The sequence below is a fragment of the Cibotium barometz genome, chromosome 1 (genome assembly GCF_041138505.1).
Source record: "Cibotium barometz isolate CiBa-2024 chromosome 1, ASM4113850v1, whole genome shotgun sequence".
Lineage (NCBI taxonomy): Eukaryota > Viridiplantae > Streptophyta > Polypodiopsida > Cyatheales > Cibotiaceae > Cibotium > Cibotium barometz.
The window spans coordinates 19,969,236-19,984,353 of NC_141046.1; positions in this window are offsets into that span (position 1 = coordinate 19,969,236).

The window sequence follows — 15,118 nt, forward strand, 5'->3', positions numbered from 1 at the left end:
TGACCAAAACGAGCATGCCATAGTTTTGAATCTGAAACTGCCTTTTCATCAGAAACTGCATTTGCTGAATCTTCCACACACTTGTCATAAGAATTGAGCCTATACAGCCCACGAAACAAGGTGCCAGATACAATAATCGTATCACCAGAAGTCAAATCATGAACAGTACATCTGTCATCCACAAATTTGACTACAAGTCCAAGTCTAGCAAGCGCAGAGACAGACAATAGATTCTTCTTTATCCCTGGCACATACAAAGCATCTGAAAGTGTGAAAGCGCTACCATTTGCGCAGCAGTAAGCATAATTTTACCAATGCCCTTCACTGGGTAAGAAGCATTATTGGCACATGTGACAGTATTCCTATTAGGGACAGCCTCAAGACAAGTGAACATATCACGATGCGAGGTAATGTGCTTTGTAGCACCACTGTCAAAATACCATACATCAAAGTTAATAAAAACTAGCAAACATGCATCATGTACAGATGGGTCATACTGGTAATACACACTAAACACCCATTCTGTATCCTGCACAACATTTGTAGAATCTGCATTTGTAGAAGCATCCGCTATTGTGGCTGCATTTGATTCTTTCTTCTTTGCCTCTTTAGCCTTTAGCTTAGGGCAATTCTTAATGAAATGATCAGTTGCCTTACAATAGTTGCACCTGATCTTTTTCTTGCCTTTATCAAGATCCTTCTCATACTTATTGTTGCTACCTGTAGTTGCAGACCTACTAATAGGAGAAGAAACAGTGGAAGGGGCTGCCTTACCACTTCTTCTCTGCTACTGCTGCTGGGCAGCAATAAATGCTTGATCAACTGCATGCTGCTTGGCCCTGTTTTGCCTGGACTGCGCTTCTTGCAAGAGCTTGTTGACTAAAGTATCATACTTGACAACATCAGGTCTGTCCTCAGTAACAAGTCTCCACGTGGAAGCAAAAGTCTGATATGACTCAGGTCAAGCATCAAGAACAGTCTGCAAAAGAGAATGATCAGGAATAATCTCACCTGCAGAAATCAACTATTCCTTGATATCTTTAATCTCAGCAAAAAAAACATTCATGTCATCATCTTCTTGCATAATCTTCAATTCTAGCTCTTTACACAGGTAAGAGATTTTTGCCTCGTTACGACCTGCATACAAACCAGCTAGAATATCCCAAGCCTGTTTTGTTGTTTTAGCTAAACGAATATGTGGGGTGATGTTACGTTTTACAGAAAGTGCAATCAAGGCATGAACCTGCGCATCTTTACCATCCCAACGAGCTTGTTCAGCAGTGGGTAAAATAGCAGCAACAACAGTAGAGCTGCTAAAACCTGCAACATCATCTCAACAGATCCTACATCCATAGAACCTAGACGTACATCCATACCCTGCACAATGTTCCACACTCCTTTTGCAACCAAAACATGCTGCATCATGTATGCCCAAAGTGGGTAGTTGCTGTCTCCATCCAGTTTGTCATCAGCAGACAACATGCGAAATACATCATTGCTATTATCAGCCATGGCCACTGACTGAAACTGATGCAAAAGCTACCTGTAATGAAGCAAAGACTGAACAGAAAACAACTCGTGCTATGTAGCACGGTCCACAGTAGAATACGTATGCCTGTTTTGCAAAAAACTGCACTGTCGACGAAATTTCTGCACAAAATGACAAAAACACCTGTGCAAAACTTGAAATGCAAAAACGGAGCCCGAAACAACCTCAGATGCAATTTTTGAGAACGCCAAGCCCTATGGGCTTATCTGCAGAGTATAGGGACCTGAAAGCGCTTGTGAAAGCTCACCTCAATCGGAGAACATGAGTCAGAGGGTGCTAGCGATGTAGCCCTGGGAGAGCCGATGCCTGCTCTGATACCAATTGTTGGAATTAGGGTTGCAGGAAAGCATACAAAGCTTGGAGAAGAAGAAGCAATAATGCACAAAGATAAGTTAGCCCTAGAAAGATGGGCATATATAAGTCGGGGGAAAAAACCTCCTAAAAAGGGAAAAAGTGCCCGGCGGTCCTAAGTGTGTTCATACATATCACTGCCTATATATATATATGGCAACAAAATTTGGTTTGGAGGAAGAAGCCATTCACCCAAGTAAACAAGGTAGTGTAACACCTCCAATGTCACCCCAAAAAGAGATCAGGCAGAGCCAAGTAAAGCCACATGCACAAGAAACGCAACAGGTTCATGAAGATTCAGTAGATGTACTCCTCCACTAGATGGAAGGAAAGCTAAGAAGTTCTCACCATGACTAAAACGTCTACAACAATGCCTACCCACAAGCTCCAAAGTACCAACTTGGTTTCCCTGGAAATAAGACAGAAGGAGGATGATAAATAGTACCCAGAACCAAGCCATAACTTCTAATTTAATGGGTACAAGGTAACAGGTTATGAATCACGTCATAAAATGTCCAACCCATCATACATTTTAAATTCTCAATTCTCCTCCTCTAAATGCATATTATTTGATTTTGGAATGTTTGAGCATATAGGACTCCCTAGGGTATCAACAAGTGCATGCATAAGGGACAAGAAACATTTCACATCGCGAAGCACTCCGTGCTATTTCATGTCGTGAAGCACTCCGTGCTATTTCATGTCATGCAATTATTCTTGCACATAGTCACTGAGTTGCCGTTCATCTCCCTTTTATTCTTTTGTCTTTCCTTGCATTGTTCGACCAATACTTCCTCTCACATTCCAAAAAGAATGCGGGATTCGATATCGTGAAATAGCAGTCTGCTCTTTCACGGCATCAAATCCCCATCTGCACTTTCACGAAAATACATAGTTGTCATACATCCACCTCCTAATGATCGATACACTTACTAACACACCTCACAAAACTTAGAGCTGTGAAATATACTGTGCCAATTCACGAATTAACATTTCACAAACTAACCATTTCATGAGTTAACCAATTCATGGGTTAACATTTCACGAACTAGCCATTTCACAAGTTAAATAGTTCATACGTTAAACATTTCACGAACTAACTATTTCACGAGTTAACTAGTTCATGGGTTAACATTTCACGAGTTAACATTTCACAAGTTAACCGGTTCATGGGTTAACATTTCACGAATTGATAGTTCACAGGTTACCAGTTCACGAATTAACCATTCCATGCCTCCTAACACTTTCACGTCATGAAATGCAATCTACAATTTCATGTCGTGAACTATACTTTGTTGTTTCATGGCATAGACTAATTCGCGTAGTTATCCTGTTAATTCACCACATCACTCCATTTTTATTTGTTGCTCACCTTACTAATACTCTTTTCATCATACGTCACGGATTAACGCAACACTCACACACGAGCTCCTACCAGTCAACAATGAATGATGCTCTATTGTGAATATTACAGATGGCTACCACCAAGGATTCTAACCCAGAGCGTATACGAAGTAACCCCGGCCGTGACTCAAGCCAGCACCACAAGATCACCAGCTAAAAAGAAAAAGAGAGAACCAGGGGGAAACAAATTGACTTATTTGGGGCCTTATGCCAAGGATCTCAATGGGACCATGCTCTAGGAAGCCATCCAAACAGAACAAGGAAAGATTCTATTTTAGTACCATAGCCCATAGTTCTTAAAGATACTGGAAGATAAAGATGTCACTAGAAAAGGTTGGGCTGGGCAAGATGGCCAAAGTACTACCCCACACATTCAACCAATCTATATGTGTAGAATTTCTAAAGTCCAAGGATCTAACCCCTCCCCAAATGATGCTTTGAGGTGCAAAATGCCTGCTTTGAGGTGCAAAATGCCTGCTGTTTGAGAAGGTCTTACCTATGAGCTTGTGTTGCTTCGCTTCATTGGCATTGTCTAATCTCATACAAGATTGGCAATGTGCTCTAGAATGTCTTGTAATGATGACCTCAAGCTGATCCAAGTGATTAAAATGCAAATTATGTGCTAAAAGTGAACTAAATGCGGTGAAAAATCACTCAAATTGAGCAATGCAAATGGATGAGATGGATCTGAATGCAAGAGAGGGGTTCCCACAATACATGTATATCCTAATTTTCTAATTTTGACATTAATTTGGCCCAATTTATGTAAATAAATCCTTAAAGATAGTGATTAGGTGCTAATCATAGTGATTAATAGGGTTGAATCTTAGAGGCTTCAATTGAGCAAATCCAAGGGGATTTTGATGGGTCTTTTGGCATGGTTTGCTTGGCCTTGATGAGGTTGAAGGCTTCAAGGCATAGATCATAGCTATTCTTCATGAAAACAAGTGCAATGTGTTGAATTTTAGCGACTAGTCTTTTGCTTCGTGCATCTCACCTGTCACACCAGATCAACAAGATTTGATTTATGGGTAGCTTGGACCATGGACAAGACACCCCTAAGAGTACGTGAGCTAATTTTATAATCATAGGTTGCAAACGAGCAGAAAAACAAGTTGTCGCCTCTTCGTGGATTTTGCTCAAACGGTCAACAATTGGGTCAAATGTTGTGATAAGTGTAGGCGCCTAGATGAAGGGAGACTAGCCCTAAAGTGGTTTGGATAATGGTGGAGATGATTGAGAGGATAGATCTCAACAAGTTAGGGCCACAAGAAGGAGAAATGGATAAGCTTGTGATTGGTAAGGTTGATCAGTGACTTAAACATACCAATGAGCAAAGATTAGCTAAATAAAGTGATTAGGAGAGGCTCAAAGGAGAGAGGGAGCTCTGATACTATGTCGAGAAACATGGGTATCCCAATCATGTGCATGGCTATGGTGTTGAGAGTGAATTAATGCTACACTAATTACAATGTGACTAGTGCTAAGCTAAGGCGGGTGATACCTAAGTGTAATCATGATGAATTAATGCTACACTAATTACAATGTGACTAGTGCTAAGCTAAGGCGGGTGATACCTAAGTGTAATCATGATGAATTAATCCTACACTATACAATGTGATTAGTGCTAAGCTAAGGTGGGTGATATCTAAGTGCAATCATGGTGATGAATAAACTAAACTAATCAAGCTTTAGACTCAAGCACAATTAGGTTACAAGATTGAGACTTGTACTTATAAAGACGCTTGAGAGCTTGCTTCATTCCATTGTTTGAAAGTGACCCCTTTTATATGAGGTAGGTATAACAAGGCTTTGATAGCTCATGTGGGATAACTTTGACTAGGTAACTTGGCACTCTAGCATCACTCATTTAAACACTCCCCCCCCTTGATGCTGGATTAGGTACAATTTTTAGGCTTTCACTCTTCCTCTCTCTGCCCTTGTGTTCGACTACTTTGGCCCTTATGCTACTTTGGCACTATAGCTCCTTTGGCTATAAATTTCAGCTTAAGTGTGTCAAATGACCTTAGAGGCAGATTATAACACTTTTTGTAGAAATAAGAGGGGTGAAAAACACCATGGTACTTTCTTTCTTTAATGTCGATGTTGATGACGTCTACTTCTTAGCACTTGGTCTTTACTCTTTACTTTGACTCTGGCTTTTGACTATTTGTCCTCGCTTGTCTTTGTGTCAACCTTTTGGCGTTGTCTTCTTCATTGTACCTTTAATGTAAAATTTATGCTTTTTACCACTTGGTGCTTTGATGCGTCCTTTGATGCTTTATGTGTGATGTTGCCATGCTTTGTAGTGTGCTCTCTCCATGAATTTGTGCTATTACCATGCCTAGGGTAGTATTTAATGCACCTTTTCTTTGCTTGATGCTTATGCACATGTGTTTTTCCATGTCTGATGTCCTTAGGATTTAACCCCTCCCCAAATGATGCTTTGAGGTGCAAAATGCCTGCTGTTTGAGAAGGTCTTACCTATGAGCTTGTGTTGCTTCGCTTCATTGGCATTGTCTACTCTCATACAAGATTGGCAATGTGCTCTAGAATGTCTTGTAATGATGACTTCAAGCTGATCCAAGTGATTAAAATGCAAATTATGTGCTAAAAGTGAACTAAATGCGATGAAAAATCACTCAAATTGACCAATGCAAATGGATGAGATGGATTTGAATGCAAGAGAGGGGTTCCCACAGTACATGTATATCCTAATTTTCTAATTTTGACATTAATTTGGCCCAATTTGTGTAAATCAATCCTTAAAGATAGTGGTTAGGTGCTAATCATAGTGATTAATAGGGTTGAATCTTAGAGGCTTCAATTGAGCAAATCCAAAGGGATTTTGATGGGTCTTTTGGCATGGTTTGCTTGGCCTTGATGAGGTTGAAGGCTTCAAGGCATAGATCATAGATATTCTTCAACGAAAATGAGTGCAATCTGTTGAATTTTGGCGACTGGTCTTTTGCTTCGTGCATCTCACCTGTCACACTAGATCAACATATTGGGTCAAATGCTGTGATAAGTGTATGCGCCTAGATGAAGGGAGACTAGCCCTAAAGTGGTTTTGATAATGGTGGAAATGATTGAGAGGATAGAGCTCAACAAGTTAGGGCCACAAGAAGGAGAAATGGATAGGCTTGTGATTGGTGGGGGTGATCAGTGACTTAAACATACCAATGAGCAAAGATTAGCTGAATAAAATGATTAGGAGAGGCTCAAAGGAGAGAGGGAGCTCTGATACTATGTTAAGAAACATGGGTATCCCAATCATGTGCATGGCTATGGTGTTGAGACTAATTACAATGTGACTAGTGCTAAGCTAAGACGGGTGATACCTAAGTGTAATCACATGATGAATTAATCCTACACTATACAATGTGATTAGTGCTAAGCTAAGGCGGGTGATACCTAAGTGCAATCACGTGATTAATAAACTAAACTAATTAAGCTTTAGACTCAAGCACAATTAGGTTACAAGATTGAGACTTGTACTTATAAAGAGGCTTGAGAGCTTGGTTCATTCCATTGTTTGAAAGTGACCCCTTTTATATGAGGTAGGTATAACAAGGCTTTGATAGCTCATGTGGGATAACTTTGACTAGGTAACTTGGCACTCTAGCATCACTCATTTAAACACTCCCCCTTGATGCTAGATTAGGTATAATTTTTAGGCTTTCACTCTTCCTCTCGTTGCCCTTGTGTTCGACTACTTTGGCCCTTATGCTACTTTGGCACTATAGCTCCTTTGGCTATAAATTTTAGCTTAAGTGTGTCAAATGGCCTCAGAGGTAGATTATAACACTTTTTGTAGAAATAAGAGGGGTGAAAAACATCATGGTACTTTCTTTCTTTAATGTCGATGTTAATGACGTCTTCTACTTCTTGTCGACTTCTTCTTGTCAACCGCTTCTTGGCACTTGGTCTTTACTCTTTACTTTGACTCTGGCTTTTGACTATTTGTCCTTGCTTTTCTTTGTGTCAACCTTTTGGCGTTGTCTTCTTCGTTGTGCCTTTAGTGTAGAATTTATGCTTTTTACCACTTGGTGCTTGGATGCTTTATGTGTGATTGCCATGATTTGTAATGTGCTCTCTCCATGAATTTGTGCTATTACCATGCCTAGGATAGTATTTAATGCACCTTTTCTTTGCTTTTGATGCTTATGCACATGTGTTTTTCCATGTCTGATTTCCCAAGGATTTAACCCCTCCCAAAATGATGCTTTGAGGTGCAAAATGCTTGCTGTTTGAGAAGGTCTTACCTATGAGCTTGTGTTGCTTCGCTTCATTGGCATTGTCTACTCTCATACAAGATTGGCAATGTGCTCTAGAATGTCTTGTACTGATGACTTCAAGCTGATCCAAGTGATTAAAATGCAAATTATGTGAAAAATCACTCAAATTGAGCAATGCAAATGGATGAGATGGATTTGAATGCAAGAGAGGGGTTCCCACAGTACATGCATATCCTAATTTTCTAATTTTGACATTAATTTGACCCAATTTGTGTAAATCAATCCTTAATGATAGTGATTAGGTGCTAATCATAGTGATTAATAGGGTTGAATCTTAGAGGCTTCAATAGAGCAAATCCAAAGGGATTTTGATGGGTCTTTTGGCATGGTTTGCTTGGCCTTGATGAGGTTGAAGGCTTCAAGGCATAGATCATAGCTATTCTTCACAAAAACGAGTGCAATCTGTTGAATTTTGGCGACTGGTCTTTTGCTTCGTGCATCCCACTTATCACACCAGATCAACAAGATTTGATTTATGGGCAGCTTGGACCATGGACAAGACACCCCTAAGAGTACGTGAGCTAATTGTATAATCATAGGTTGCAAACGAGCAGAAAAATTAGTTGTCGCCTCTTCGTGGATTTTGCTCAAAAACGGACAACAATTGGGTCAAATGCTGTGTGATAAGTGTAGGCGGCTAGATGAAGGGAAACTAGCCCTAAAGTGGTTTGGATAATGGTGTAAATGATTGAGAGGATAGAGCTCAACACGTTAGGGCCACAAGAAGGAGAAACAGATAGGAGAAACAGATAGGCTTGTGATTGGTAAGGTTGATCAGTGACTTAAACATACCAATGAGCAAAGATTAGCTAAATAAAGTGATTAGGAGAGGCTCAAAGGAGAGAGGGAGCTCTGATACTATGTCGAGAAACATGGGTATCCCAATCATGTGCATGGCTATGGTGTTAAGAGTGAATTAATGCTACACTAATTACAATGTGACTAGTGCTAAGCTAAGGCGGGTGATACCTAAGTGTAATCATGATGAATTAATCCTACACTATACAATGTGATTAGTGCTAAGCTAAGGCGGGTAATACCTAAGTGCAATCATGTGATGAATAAACTAAACTAATTAAGCTTTAGACTCAAGCACAATTAGGTTACAAGATTGAGACTTGTACTTATAAAGAGGCTTGAGAGCGTGCTTCATTCCATTGTTTGAAAGTGACCCCTTTTATATGAGGTAGGTATAACAAGGCTTTGATAGCTCATGTGGGATAACTTTGACTAGGTAACTTGGCACTCTAGCATCACTCATTTAAACACTCCCCCCCCCCCTTGATGCTAGATTAGGTACAATTTTTAGGCTTTCACTCTTCCTCTCTCTGCCCTTGTGTTCGACTACTTTGGCCCTTATGCTACTTTGGCACTATAGCTCCTTTGGCTATAAATTTCAGCTTAAGTGTGTCAAATGGCCTCAAAGGCAGATTATAACACTTTTTGTAGAAATAAGAGGGGTAAAAAACACCATGGTTCTTTCTTTCTTTAATGTCGATGTTGATGACGTCTTCTTCTTCTTGTCGACTACTTTTTGGCACTTGGTCTTTACTCTTTACTTTGACTCTGGCTTTTGACTATTTGTCCTTGCTTGTCTTTGTGTCAACCTTTTAGCGTTGTCTTCTTCGTTATGCCTTTAGTGTAGAATTTATGCTTTTTACCACTTGGTGCTTTGATGCTTCCTTTGATGCTTTATGTGTGATTGCCATGATTTGTAGTGTGCTCTCTAAATGAATTTGTGCTATTACCATGCCTAGGATAGTATTTAATGCACCTTTTCTTTGCTTTTGATAATTATGCACATGTGTTTTTCCATGTCTAATTTCCCAAGGATTTAACCCCTCCCCAAATGATGCTTTGAGGTGCAAAATGCTTGCTGTTTGAGAAGGTCTTACTTATGAGCTTGTGTTGCTTCGCTTCATTGGCATTGTCTACTCTCATACAAGATTGGCAATGTACTCTAGAATGTCTTGTAATGATGACTTCAAGCTGATCCAAGTGATTAAAGTCCAAATTATGTGCTAAAAGTGAACTAAATGCAGTGAAAATCACTCAAATTGAGCAATGCAAATGGATAAGATGGATTTGAATGCAAGAGAGGGCTTCCCACACAATACATGCATTCCTAATTTTTTAATTTTGACATTAATTTGACCCAATTTGTGTAAATCAATCCTTAATGATAGTGATTAGGTGCTAATCATAGTGATTAATAGGGTTGAATCTTAGAGGCTTCAATTGAGCAAATCCAAAGGGATTTTGATGGGTCTTTTGGCATGGTTTGCTTGGCCTTGATGAGGTTGAAGGCTTCAAGGCATAGATCATAGCTATTCTTCACAAAAACGAGTGCAATCTGTTGAATTTTGGCGACTAGTCTTTTGCTTCGTGCATCTCACTTGTCACACCATATCAACAAGATCTAATTTATGGGTAGCTTGAACCATGGACAAGACACCCCTAAGAGTACGTGAGCTAATTGTATAATCATAGGTTGCAAACGAGCAGAAAAACTAGTTGTCACCTCTTCGTGGATTTTGCTCAAACGGTCAACAATTGGGTCAAATGCTGTGTGATAAGTGTAGGCGCCTAGATGAAGGGAAACTAGCCCTAAAGTGAATTGGATAATGGTGTAAATGATTGAGAGGATATATCTCAACAAGTTAGGGCCACAAGAAGGAGAAATGGATAGACTTGTGATTGGTAACGTTGATCAGTGACTTAAACATACCACAATGAGCAAAGATTAGCTAAATAAAGTGATTAGGAGAGGCTCAAAGGAAAGAGGGAGCTCTGATACTATGTCGAGAAACATGGGTATCCCAATCATGTGTATGGCTATGGTGTTGAGAGTGAATTAATGCTACACTAATTACAATGTCACTAGTGCTAAGCTAAGGCGGGTGATACCTAAGTGTAATCATGATGAAGTAATCCTACACTATACAATGTGATTAGTGCTAAGCTAAGGCGGGTGATACCTAAGTGCAATCATGTGATTAATAGACTAAACTAATTAATCCACCGCGCTAGGCAATTCAACTTTAGCATGGGCAGGTTTTAGAGATGGTTTGCCAGAGAGACCCATGTTTCCCATGGCAAAAGATGATGGCTAGCTGTGGGAGATAGCAAGGCATGCTTTCTTTGCATATTTCTGCCAAAGGGAAAATCTATCCAAACCTGTAGGGTGGTTGTTGTAGGTTATGGAGCTATGCTTACACTCAGGGTGTTAAACGAGGCAATGTCTTTGCAGGGTTCATGAAGGGTCTAGCCATTTGGGAGCACGAATTGTGTGCCAAGTTTGTGACCTGGAAGGGTGTCAAGTGTAGCAAGGATTTGAAGCCAATTGTGGTGGTCGACTTTGTCACTCATTATGGATAGAAGCGGTTGGGGATGGCACTCGTATGTCCACTCGCGCAGCATCAAAGACCTGGTAACAAGCATTGCAAACAAAGAGATCATCGCTCCAGGCGGTGGTCACATAATCTTTAGCAAGGGGAGATTTGGACATGGGATGTGAGTGCCAGGTATATAAGTTGACCTTAAGTGTTTGAGAAGCTTTGTGGAGGTAGGCATTATGCAGGTCCCAGTCATGGAGCAGTCAGGTTTGTCGCATGAAGGGCCACCAAACTAAGATGGCATCATAGGAGGCGTTACAAAAGTCCATGACCACAAATGTGAGGTGGAATGTCATGTCAGGTTTGTCACATGAAGGGCCACCAAACTAAGATGGCATCATAGGAGGCGTTACAAAAGTCCATGACCACAAATGTGAGGTGGAATGTCATGTCACAGACTTTAACCTTCAGGTCATGCACTAGGCCCATGGGTTTTGCAGAGTTCTTGTTTGCAAGTTTGATCACCAATGTGGTGGGATAAAGGCATGGTTGGCCCCAGTTTTCCCAACATGTTTGTGTGAGGATCCTTACAACACCTCCATCCAGGATACCTTTAACCACATGTCCATTATAGGAAATGGGCAATGCTGTGTTTGTGTCATCACCTTCAAAGTATTGTCCCAGTGCATTGACACGAATTGTTGGTGCACCTTTGGGTCATGGGTGGTGGTGATAGAGTAAGTCTGGATGATGGGGCTCAGATTTATTGGAGAAATCTGGAGCTTCCTCGTCCACATAAGCCTGTAGTCTGTGTTCCATCCAATCTCATAGGTCATTCCATAAATTTGGACTACCTTTTAACAAGGTTCCAATGGGCATTTGCATTTGGGAGGAAAGGAAGGCAGAGAGGCCAGCCAAGTCGCGTTGATGGAGTAGGGACTTCTTGAGGAGCGGGGCCTTGATCATAGGGTGGACCAACAATAGTATATGAAAGTTCAATTTGGTCCTTATTTGACAATGGAGGTCGAGAGGTAGTTGCAGTAGGAGGATAAAATTCATATTTGGTGTGTGGACCTCGCGAGTCTCTGTCAGACTTTGTGTCAGCGTTCGCATCGAGTTGTTTGATGTGAACGTGGAATTTGGGCTTGGTCGTTTGTGGAATAGGCATAGGAGGATAAGGAGGCGCATGAGGGGCAGAATTGTCATTTGTCAACGTCATGTTGGCGAACGGATCTTCCTCAACCTAGAGTGGTTGTGGGGGCTCTTGCCTGACCTGATGCGGAAGTTCAGGTTCAATGGAGGACGGTGCACACTCTGGTACGGGGTCAAACGTTAGGAAAACGGGTGGTGGTTCAAGTTGAGACTGGTATTGCTCTACCAGTGCTTGGGCCTCCGGAAGACGTTGCTTCTCAAGGATGGCATTGGGATATTTGGCCAGCTGTTTTTCCTGTTTGGTGAGTTTTTGCTAGGCTACAGGGGGAGTGGTAGTTCAACACGATCATCGATCGCGGAGGAGGAGGATGTGGTCTTTGTTGAGCCCATGTGGATGCTAACCCGATCGTCACCATGGCCAACGTTCTTAGAGCATTGTTTCTTTTGGGATCCGGCCTTCTTTATCTTGGCCTACAACCGTGTGACAACATTCAATGGAATAGTGGATATCTTCCCATGCTGAACGCTCAACACATTGAGGGATAGCATGCCTTCGATTGTGGAATGAGAAACTGATTGCAAAGGGCAATCCTTATAATAATGATTAATTCCACAGCCATGACATTGTGGTTGCATTGGCAGATGTTTCTTGTGAGGGCACTCCGCCACTCTATGGGGTTCATGGCAAAGGAAACACAGAAGAGGTGGTTTTCCTAACGAGTGCACCTATAGTGTGCACAAGTGGTTTAGGGTCCATGTGAGGCATCGGCAAAGGGAGATGAGGTGGTAGGGGTGCCTCGAGTATGGTGGAGCGTATGGGCTCCACAGGTTTAGCTATGGACCTGGTTGGGATCTTTCCAGAAGCAATGGGGTTTGCTTGGAGAGGCAACAGTTGGGATGGAAAAGATTGGTACGTGAGAGTGGCGTGGTGGCACCATGTGTGAGTAGTGAGTTTGTGGTGGTGCCACCAACAAGGCTTTGCAACCTGGGAGGAGAGGAAGGTAATGTTACAAAGGAGCTATGGGGTGGCATTAGCGCGGTGGCCAATTGCGTGGAATAGTTTTCTCGCCTATTGTCATTGAGAAAGATCGCCCATTTGCAGGCTTGATCAAAGATGGAGGGGTCCTTGACCAACATGTGGTCGTGAAGCCTTGGATTGTGCAAGCCCAAGAGGAAACGGTCCATTAATTTCTTATCAGACAATTTTTCCCTCTCTTCACAACACGAATCAAGGTACTTGTTGATGTGTGTGATGAGTCGCGTAATGTTTCCTCTAGTTTTTGTTCCAATTGGAACAATTGGAACAATTGGATGATGGGGCTTCATTTGGGCCCGTAGGGTGCAAATCCGAGAATGAAGGCCTCTCTCACTGCGTTAAAAGTACTTTTGTGCCGAGTGTCCAAGGATTGGAATCATTGCACAGCATTGCCTTCAAGGTTGAGTCCAAGTAGATGGACTTTGGTTGTATCGTTGAAAATTTCAAATGCTTGACAGATTTGGTTAAAGACCTTGATGTGGAATACGAAGTCTCCAACTCCATGGAATTTGGGTAGAAGTTTAAATTTTTTTTCCCACATAGGTTTTGTATGTGATGTTTGTGGGTACTAGTGTTGTGACACTCCCCTTCCTAGAGCTTGTGCTAAGCTTGGAATGTCAAGTTGTGTAAGGGGAGGTGTTGCAAGGGTGCGGGGTGGAAATAGATGTGTGGTGGATAGAGAAGAGGGTATGAAAATGTGCTCGGGGCGTCTATCCATGTTGGGGTGCATGTATGGAGGGGCCCCACTAGATGGGGGCTCTTCAAAGATCATTTCACCCTCCCGGCCAAGTATGTGGGACACGACGATCACATGTGAATGAGCAATTGAGGCTGAGGAGCCGCCAAATGGAATGGAGGCATTAGGGACATGCAACCATGGTCGAAAGGTGTCCATGGTGTGTGGGGAAGCTTAAAGAACCATCAACGGTGCAGGCGCAGGCCCAAGCCCGAAATAGTTTTAGCTCACTTTTGCCTTGCATGTGAATGCACCCATAAGGTAAACAATGGTCTTTTGAGGTGCTTTATGTGTGTAAAAATGACCCTAGGGAGCCAGGGAGGTAGACCAAAAGCACCTCAAAAGATTTGGAAATTTTTATTTTTTTAAAAAAACATTTGGGTTCAGTACGGCCATATGCTCACGAGCGAGCGTCCGTGGCTTAAGGTTGGAAAGGCTGTGGCAAGTTTTTTTTTTTCAAACTTTTTTTTCGAAAAAAATTTGTACGGTCGTACGCTCACAAACCGAACGCCCATGGCCTTAGGTTGGAACGGCTGTGGGGCAAGTGTGGAATAGCCGTGGGGGGCAAGTTATTTTTTTAATTTAAAAAAAAAGGTTTTTTTTACAGCCGTACGCTCACAAGTGAACGCACGTGGCTTTAAGTTAGAACGGCCATGGCAAGTGTAGAACAACCGTAACAAGTTTTTTTTGGGTACGGCTATATGCTCACAAGCGAACACCCATGGCTTTAGGTTGGAACAACCATGGCAAGTGTGGAATGGTCATGGGCAAGTTTTTTTTCCAATTTTTTTAAAAAAAGTTTTTTTGGGGTACGACCGTACGCTCACAAGAAAATGCCTGTGGCTTTAGGTTAGAACGACCATGGCAAAAAAAAAAATTGAAAAAAAAATCTTTTTGGTACGACCCTATGCTCACAAGCGAATGCCCATGGCTTTAGGTTGGAACAGGTGTGGCAAGTGTAGAACGGTTCGTGGGGCAAGTTTTTTTTTCATTTTTTTAAAAAGTTTTTTTTTGGTATGGCCGTACACTCACAAGCAAACGCTCGTGGCTTTAGATTGGAATGGTCGTGGTGGCAAGTTTTTTTTTTGGAAAAAAAAAATTGTACGGCCGTACGCTCACAAGCCCATGGCTTTTAAGTTGAAATAGCCGTGGCAAGTTTAAATTTGAATTTGAATTTGAATTTCAAATTGGAGGGAAGTGAGTGGGAGACAACTAAGACCCCTTCTTCAAAGCTAAGTGAGTGGGATAGGACTAAAG